General features: G+C 44.4%; 1 pseudogene; it reads left to right on the forward strand.

Moving 5' to 3' along the window:
* The first annotated feature begins 1005 nt into the window (after positions 1–1005).
* Positions 1006–1116, forward strand: LOC116985414 (annotated as a pseudogene).
* Positions 1117–8292: the final 7176 nt, after the last annotated feature.

An 8292-nucleotide genomic window follows, 5' to 3' on the forward strand; every position in this document is an offset into this window, starting at 1 on the left:
GTCCATCTCCCTTATTGAGGGATCGATGGCGACCAGGGCTGGGCTGGTCAAGAAGAGGGGTCACTGGCTGAACAACATCGGGAGTGTGCTTGAGGTACAGGATCAGGAAGAGCTGCTGAGTGTGGCCGCTATGTGGCTCCACCACTAGCGAGATGGCTTTTCAGTCTCAACTGACGGCCAGCATACTACCTGTTCTTTTCAAAAAACCTCTCCAAGACAGGTAGTCATGAGGTGTTGGATTTCATCATGCCTTCCCTAAATTGCATTTACTCAAAGTGCCCCCCATTATTGGGGGGTACATTGAGCATAGCTTTTTAAAACCCAAATATCTTAAATTGCATTTGATACCCCTGACGTCGGCTATCATTTTTGCATGCTCATTCCAGAGGGGCAGGGTAGTATGGCAAAACACCTGACCCTACTGTTCATAGTATGCTCCGCAACTTCTCGAAGGAAGTTATAAAACCTGCCCTCAACCTAAAAAAAATTCACAGGACTGTGAGAACGCCGACCTCACAACCACAGATCCTGCTATCTGGCTAAGTTACCAAACCAAGCCTAAGAAACTGGACGAAGTATCCAAAATATTCGGCATCAAGAGGGCAGGGCCTGGAATGAGCACCACACAAAACCAGACAGCAGTACCTCCACGCGTCCACCAGTAGGTGTCTACTTAATAGTACTGGTGAAAGCTCGGGGCCCGTATGCCAACCCCCGTAAGCCCTATCAGGCCATGGTCCAGACCGTGCCTCATGGAAAATGCGCCACCCCCCAACAACACCATCCCTACAGACAAGGAACCAGAAACCGAAGAAATGAACACACCACTAAACAAAAGTGAAGACAGATAAGTATGGTTCCTACCATCACATAAAAGGTGAAGGGTTTGTGCTAACAGAGGGGGGGGGGGGGGAAATCACACCTGGGTTGGGAACATGAAGAACTATCACACTTGGTAGTTATATACCAAAAGTATTCAAGGATAAAAATTGAATTAAGAAACCCATCACTTCTCGGCCTTTTGGCTAAGGTCAAGTGTAGTATCTGTTCTTAGTTTAATATCTGATACGTCCCTTATCTAGGGACCATATATTACCAGTTCAGCATGCACCCCAAAGGAGGTCTACCCTCCCACTAAAGAAGAACATGAGGAACTAGCTAACTGGAGAAGATATACTAGTGGTCATAAAGAAGCCTAATATGAACCTTTGGTACCAAAAAACCCAAAGATGGTGAATGTCGCACCATCATTGACTTTACCACTTGAGTATTTTCACCAGGTTACACACTTATGGAAAATTGTAACTGCTACCCATGGATTTCCTAGGATACTTTATGGTAGACATCAACATAAAAGATGCATACTATTCAGTACCCATTCATAAAATTTCGGAGATACCAATTTACCTGGATGGGGTAACTTTGGCAGTATAAATTATTGACAATGGCTAATATGAGCCAAAACTGTTCCCAGATATTCAAACCAGCCCTGATACTATTAAGGAACATATCGTCATGGCATGTCTCTATGATATTAACAACAGACAAATCCATGGGAATAGCTAATCAGCAGCATTAGCTACTAAAACTTATTTAGCCTGAGCCTGTCATACAATCCAGATAGATCTACGTTGACACCATCCACAACTATTGACTATCTGGTATTCAATTAACTCTACCCACTCATCTATAACATTGCCATAAGGAGAGTCAGCATATGACACAACCTGTAACAATTAATGGTATCAATCAACCAACCATTCAACAAGTGGCTAGAGTAATTGGGAGTTAGTAGCAGCATTACCAGCTACTTAACTTGAACCTTTCCATTAGAGCTAAGGTGCTAATGTTTAAACTAAATACCCATACCCAGAACATGGTGGCAAATGGACTAATCTGGAGTCGTCATCACTATAGACACTGGGCGTAAAACCTAGTTGGAAATATTGAATACGTTCTATTGGTAAAAGCATATTATTCAGTAGTGCACCATTTTGCATGTTCGTTTATAAATTAACAACATCACAGTGGTGGCATACACCAACCATTTGGGCAGAATAAATCGATATCATGTGACAATTTATTTAACAATTGGTAACCGTATATCGTCAAACATATTCGACCATCAGCAAACTTACCTACCAGGTGAGCTAAATACTGTAAACAGACATATTAAACCAAAGTATTTGCTGAAATTACAAAGCAATATGGAACACCAGATATCGATTTCCCTGTATTTCAATTGAATCACCATGTCTGTCGCATGAAACCAAACTTTGAGGCAGCGGCAATGAATACATTCCCACTGAACTGGGGGGGGGGGGGGGGAATCTAATCTCTATGTTCTCCCCCCTTTTTTCCTACCTCATCAGTCAGGTACTACGGCCTCATCAGTCGGGTACTACGCAAACCCACAGTCATGGTTCCCAGTGGTCCTCGACATGGTCATCAAAACCCTAATGATTTCCCAATAGCCCAGACTTATCAACTCACCCAGTTTCAGGCATTAGCCACCCATGCCACGATAAATTAAACTACTGGGTTGCAGATTTGAAAAGACCATTACTGGGCCTGGGTTGCAGAATTGGGAAGACCACTGCTGGGCCTGGATTGTCAAATAGCACTATCGACACGATGATAGCATCCCATCGCATATCCACTAGGGAACATACTTGGCGAACATCAAGAAGTGGGAAGATACTATCAAATACAGGAACTACATATTCAACTACAACAAAACCTGTACTGAAGTTCCTGGCAGGTCTTCACCACAATGAAGGGCTCAGCTGCTGCGCCATCAACCCAGCCAGAAGTGCTCTGTCAGCCCATTAAATTAGGGCACCAGGACAACAGGCCATAGGGTACCACCCGCTGGTGATCAAACTCAGGAGAGGCATATACAACTCTAATGCCCCAGACCCAGGTACACCCAAATCTGGGATGTCAGTGTGGACCTGACGTACCTTAGGGGATGGTCACCAGCCAGGTCCCTCACCCTGGAACATCCCACCCTGAAGACAGTCATGCTGATGGCCTTGTCTCAGCACAAAGAGTCCAGTCCCTCCATCTACTAATATTGGACAATATGGTTTACTAGACCGTGTTACATTTACCATCAGGGGCTGGTCAAACCGAGCAGACCAGGAACATCAGGTCTAGTCATGGAATTCCGGGCATACCCACCTGAACCACGGTTATGTGTCATGACCCACTTATTGAACTACATCGACACAATAAGTAATCCTCGAGGGAGAGAAAAAGCCTTATGGGTCAGCCACAAGAAACCTTATGGTCGGGTGACGAGCCAAACTATCTCAAGTAGCTCAAGCAGGTACTGGGAGTTGCTGGAGTACATACTAACGTGTATAAATCTTACTCCACCAGGGCAGCATCCACATCAGTGACTAAGAGGATGGACGTGCCTATGGACCACATCCTGGCTACAGCGGGGTGGTCTAGGGAGTATATGTTCCAAACTTTTATAACAAGCCGCTGGCAGAACCTGTATCGTTTGCAGAAAAAGTATTAGAATCTGCAAAAATTATATAATTTAAGCCCGGGGGAGCATTTTGGTCTTGTTAATAACACCATTATTGTTTTACAAACAGATTCATGGTTGATTACGATAACATACTTCCTCCCTCGAATGACTTCGGCAGCGAGTGAAGTATGAACTGTTACACAGTTTGAAATCACAGAGCTTTAAAATCAGTAAGATTAAACGAGAACTTACCAGTTTGAAGTTTGATCTGTATTTTATGAGGAGTTACGATGAGGGATTACGTGCCCTCCGCTCCCACCCTCAATAATAGAGATCAAACTGGTATCTAAGCTCTCCTTTTCTTTACTATATTTATTTCAATTACTGTGTCTTTCTGTGATTCCACATCGCTGCTTTGAAGTATGTCGCGCATGCGTGCTGGACGGGTTCTTCACGTAATCCCTCATCGTAACTCCTCATAAAATACAGATCAAACTTCAAACTGGTAAGTTCTCGTTTAATCTTACTATTTTACGTGGTGAAAAACCATAAATGTTGGTGTGTGGAGAGGTGCAGGCGTGTTGATTTAGAAAGTGAATCTGCTGCTGGAACAACCAATTATAAAGTCAAATAACATGATGTCTGTAATTTTAAGAGGATTTAGGGAACAAAAGCAAAGACGTCTCATTGAAATTCCACAGTGTTTCAGTGAGACCACATTTGCAGTTCAGGGCACTGTTTTGGCCTCTGTTCCTAAGGCTGGGAATATTTGTCTTGGAGTCAGTGCAGCATCGAATCACCGGATGGATGTTTGGAATGAGGGATGTGTGTATTGAAGAGGGATTGAGGAAATCAGACTAAACTCAGTGAAACTTAGAGCAAATGTATTATTGATTGAGAGAGGGGATTGAGGGTTGGATAATGAGAGGCTGTTTCCTCAGTCTGGTAAATCAAGAACGGGTTGGTTCATCATTTTGGATTTAGCAGAGATATGGTGGAGAGGGTTGGGAATCTTCAGAATGATCAATCTCAGAGGACTGTGGAGCTCAGAATGCACAGACTGTCATTATTATATTGTGGGAGCGTCTCAGTCAATGAAGCTGTTGGAATGTTGTAAAAACCCAACTCTTCAGTGAAGCTCCTTTGGATGGAACCTGCTGGTCATCGCTGCTCTGACCACGATATGACTCAAACATTCACTAATGTCCTTACTCCCACATTAGATGCGTCAGGAGTTAAACACACTGTGATATCTCAAAATATTGCATGAAGAGCATTTCTGAGCAACTTGCGGCAGTTATTTACAGCTTTATCAACAATCATTCATCACAAGATTAAATTGATCATATTTCACAATTACAAAAGAAAACAATGAATCTGCCCACAAAATTAAGTTGTTAATCAGAAACATGTTATGTAACTCTCCTCTCCTCAATAATCTGAGATCAGCCGTGGTTTTACTACAACCGTTCAGCTTCTGCATAATCAAAGACTGCCAACCTTCCTTTTCCACTTTCCACAGGCTCCTACCCTGAACCATTCACACCTCAGTTCTGAAAGGATTGATTTCAGGGGGACACACCTTGATGTTGGGGAAAATAAATATCTGTTTTCCCATCCACTCATCCTCAGGATATATCATAGCCATTCACGAACTTCGATCCTCCTCTTTCACCCCTCTCCATCACGCATGTCTCACTCTCTCTCTCCTCCCTCCACCCACTTTCTCCCAAATGTAAAACTTGTTTCATCTCTATCTAATAATAATAATAATAATAATAAATACTTTATTGATCCCCTCAGGGAAATTCTTTTCCCAGTCCCAAAGTATATCTCCCAGTAATATACACTCCACATTCTCTCTGGAGATGCTCTCTGACCTGCAGTAATTCTTTTTATTAAGTATTAATTTTTGACATTTAATTAAGTATTCCTGGAATTGTGGGATTTTCTTATCAAATAATGATCACAAAATAAACAAAGTAAAATAAAACCCTCAAGGACATTCCTCATGCCAAGTCTTGTCTCCATTATGAGTTCCAACCACCCTGTCTCCAAACTTCCCTTCCTCTACAAATTCTTCACCAGGTATTGGCCCATCAATTGGGCCCCACAATAAAGCTGGACAAATCCAGTCCAGCGAATGACCTGACAACCAGGCTGCCCCCAATCATCAGTAGTTGTCCACAGTGCGGGCAAGTGCCACTTCCCCTCCAATACTCGACTTGCCCACGCTCAGTGTGGGTTTCACCAAGATCACTCGGCTCTGAACCGCATCACAGCCTTGGTCCAAACACGGAGCAAAGAGCTGCATTCTGGAGGTGAGGCCAGAGTGAGGCTCCTTGAAAACAAGGCAGCATTTGACTGAGTGCAGCATCGAGGAGACCTGGTCATTTTGAGACAAGGATCGTCAAGGAGAGAATACGTCAATGGTTGGATTCATTCCCCACACAAAGTATGATGCCTGTGGTTCAACATCCCAGCCCCAGGACTTCACTGCAGGAGTTCCTTAGGGCAGTGTCCCAGACACAATCATCATCAGCTGATTCATCAATGACTTTCCTTCCATCAGAAGGTCAGAAGTGGGGAGGTTCCATGATGATTGCACAATGTTCAGTTCCATTCACAACTCTTCACAAAATGAAGCAGTTCATCCAGCAAAAACGTTCCGTCCTGGGCCAATAAATGGCCAGTAGCATTTGCACCACATGATTGACAGGCAATGACCTCCTCTAAAAGTGAGGGTCTGCCCGTAACAGCCAATGACATTAATGTCACCAGATCCTCCACCATTTACAGCTTGGGGGTCACCATTGACCTGAAAAGCTACTGGACTTGCCGCATTAATTCTATGTCTGTAAGGGCAGCTCAGAGGCTGGGGATACCTCAGCGAGTGATTCAACATTGATGCCAAACTCGTCCCATCATCTACAAGTTGTGAGATCAGGAACATTGTGGAATTCTGGAGAAGAAAACAAAGCAGTGGAGGAACTCAGCAAGGCAGGTAGTGCCTGTACAGGGAAATGGACAGATGGACTGGGATGCTGCTAAAGAGACGTGAGTTGAAGGAGCGGGGTGGGAGTGTGGGGCAAATGATAGGTGCAGTCAGGTGAGTAGGGAATATTGGCAGATGGGTGGAGAGAGTAAGAAAGGCAAGAGGTGAAAGGGAGAAACAAAGGCTTAGTTGTGAAATCAGATAAGGATGGATGGGAGAGGAGTGGAAGGAGCAGGAGAAAAGAGAAGTGTGATGGGGACAGTAGGAGAACAGTATGCATACATGGTGGGGAGGTGAGGGGAGGTGAAAATTCAAGGGAAGTGAAACTTTTTGTGTAATTGGATAATTTCATGTTCATTGGTTGTAGACAACCCTCAGTGGAAAGTGAGGTAGTGTTCTTCCCGTTTTGCCCCAATTCAGTGGCAGCCCACCCCCCACCATGAAGCTTCTGTCTCTCCACCACAGGCAATCCATTGCTATTGTGTCATCAGATTCAGTGGCGCAAATGATGAGAAACTGTTCCGGTGTCCACTGTCACAGAGACTACAGGAGAACAATGTTGTGGAGATCTGGGACCTTCACAAACTTCTCAATGAATGGAAATGATTGTTTAATGAATCAGAGGCGAGGTGATGAAGTGATTTCCCTCAGCGAGTGTCTCCCAGCTGGCTGAGGTGATGAGGTAACAAATGCTGCTGCGCATCGCTCCGTGAATTCCAGTTACTGAGCTCTCTGCCAGGCAGCAGGAGCACGGACTAGAGGATGGAGATCTGAGATCATTGGCAAATGGGGCAGAGGGGACAGGAGGAATCAGTTTTGTTCAGGAAGTTGTTATTACCTGAAAATCACAACCACAAGTGCAATAATCGTTTATTAGCCAAGTATGTTATGCAACATACGAGGAATTTTATTTGCCAAGTCAGTCATACATGGACTGAAAGGTTGGTGGAAGCAGAGTCAACAATAACTTTCAAAGGATTCGGTTAAATGTGTGAAGGAACAATTTCCAGTAGTTTGGGGAAAGAGCAGGGGAATTGTGCTAAATGGATCACACGATCAAAGAGATGACACAGATAGGATGGGGCAAATGGCCCCCTGCTGTGCAGGATCATTGTATCATTCTATGATTCTACCAGAGGTTGACGATGGAGCTGAGAGTACAATGGGTCCAAGAGACCACTTCAGCTGCCTCTGGAATGTGAAGTGATTGGGGAACAAGAGAAAATCCAGAGAAAGAAAGGGCCTTTTGGCCCATCAGTCCCATCCCACTGGAGATCCTGTGGATTTCTTCCCACATCATGTTCCTGCAGGCATCTCCCTCAGCTGTGCCTGGAAATACAACAAGCATCAAGCAGTCCATTATCTCCCCATCCTTCCATGCTCCTTCTGAGCAGATCTTACTCCAGCTCCATGTTGAAAATTGGCCAAGATGCTGAATTGAACCAGTTCCTTACAATGTTCTCCTCGGCCACCCCACACACAGGCATCTGCCTTTAACATCCAAGTGTTAATTGTAGTTGTGGCTCCACGGTTACAGCAGGTACATTCAGAGAGAAAGAGGGAGAGGGAGATCACCCTCAGCCACTGGTGGATGAAAGGGCTCTGGTTGGTCCAACCTTTGTTGGGATGTACCATCTCTCAGTTCTGCAGCCTTCCCTGGAAATATGTTTTCACCTTCACTGGTGTATTTGTGCCTTTCCCATGTCATGGAGACCAGAGCTGTGCTCAGTATCCAAGTACAGTCTTACCAAGGTTCTATCCCAGTTTCACTCAACTTCTCTGCTTTTCAACTCTATCCCTCGAGAACTGGTCTCCA

The sequence above is a fragment of the Amblyraja radiata genome, chromosome 21 (assembly GCF_010909765.2).
Source record: "Amblyraja radiata isolate CabotCenter1 chromosome 21, sAmbRad1.1.pri, whole genome shotgun sequence".
Lineage (NCBI taxonomy): Eukaryota > Metazoa > Chordata > Chondrichthyes > Rajiformes > Rajidae > Amblyraja > Amblyraja radiata.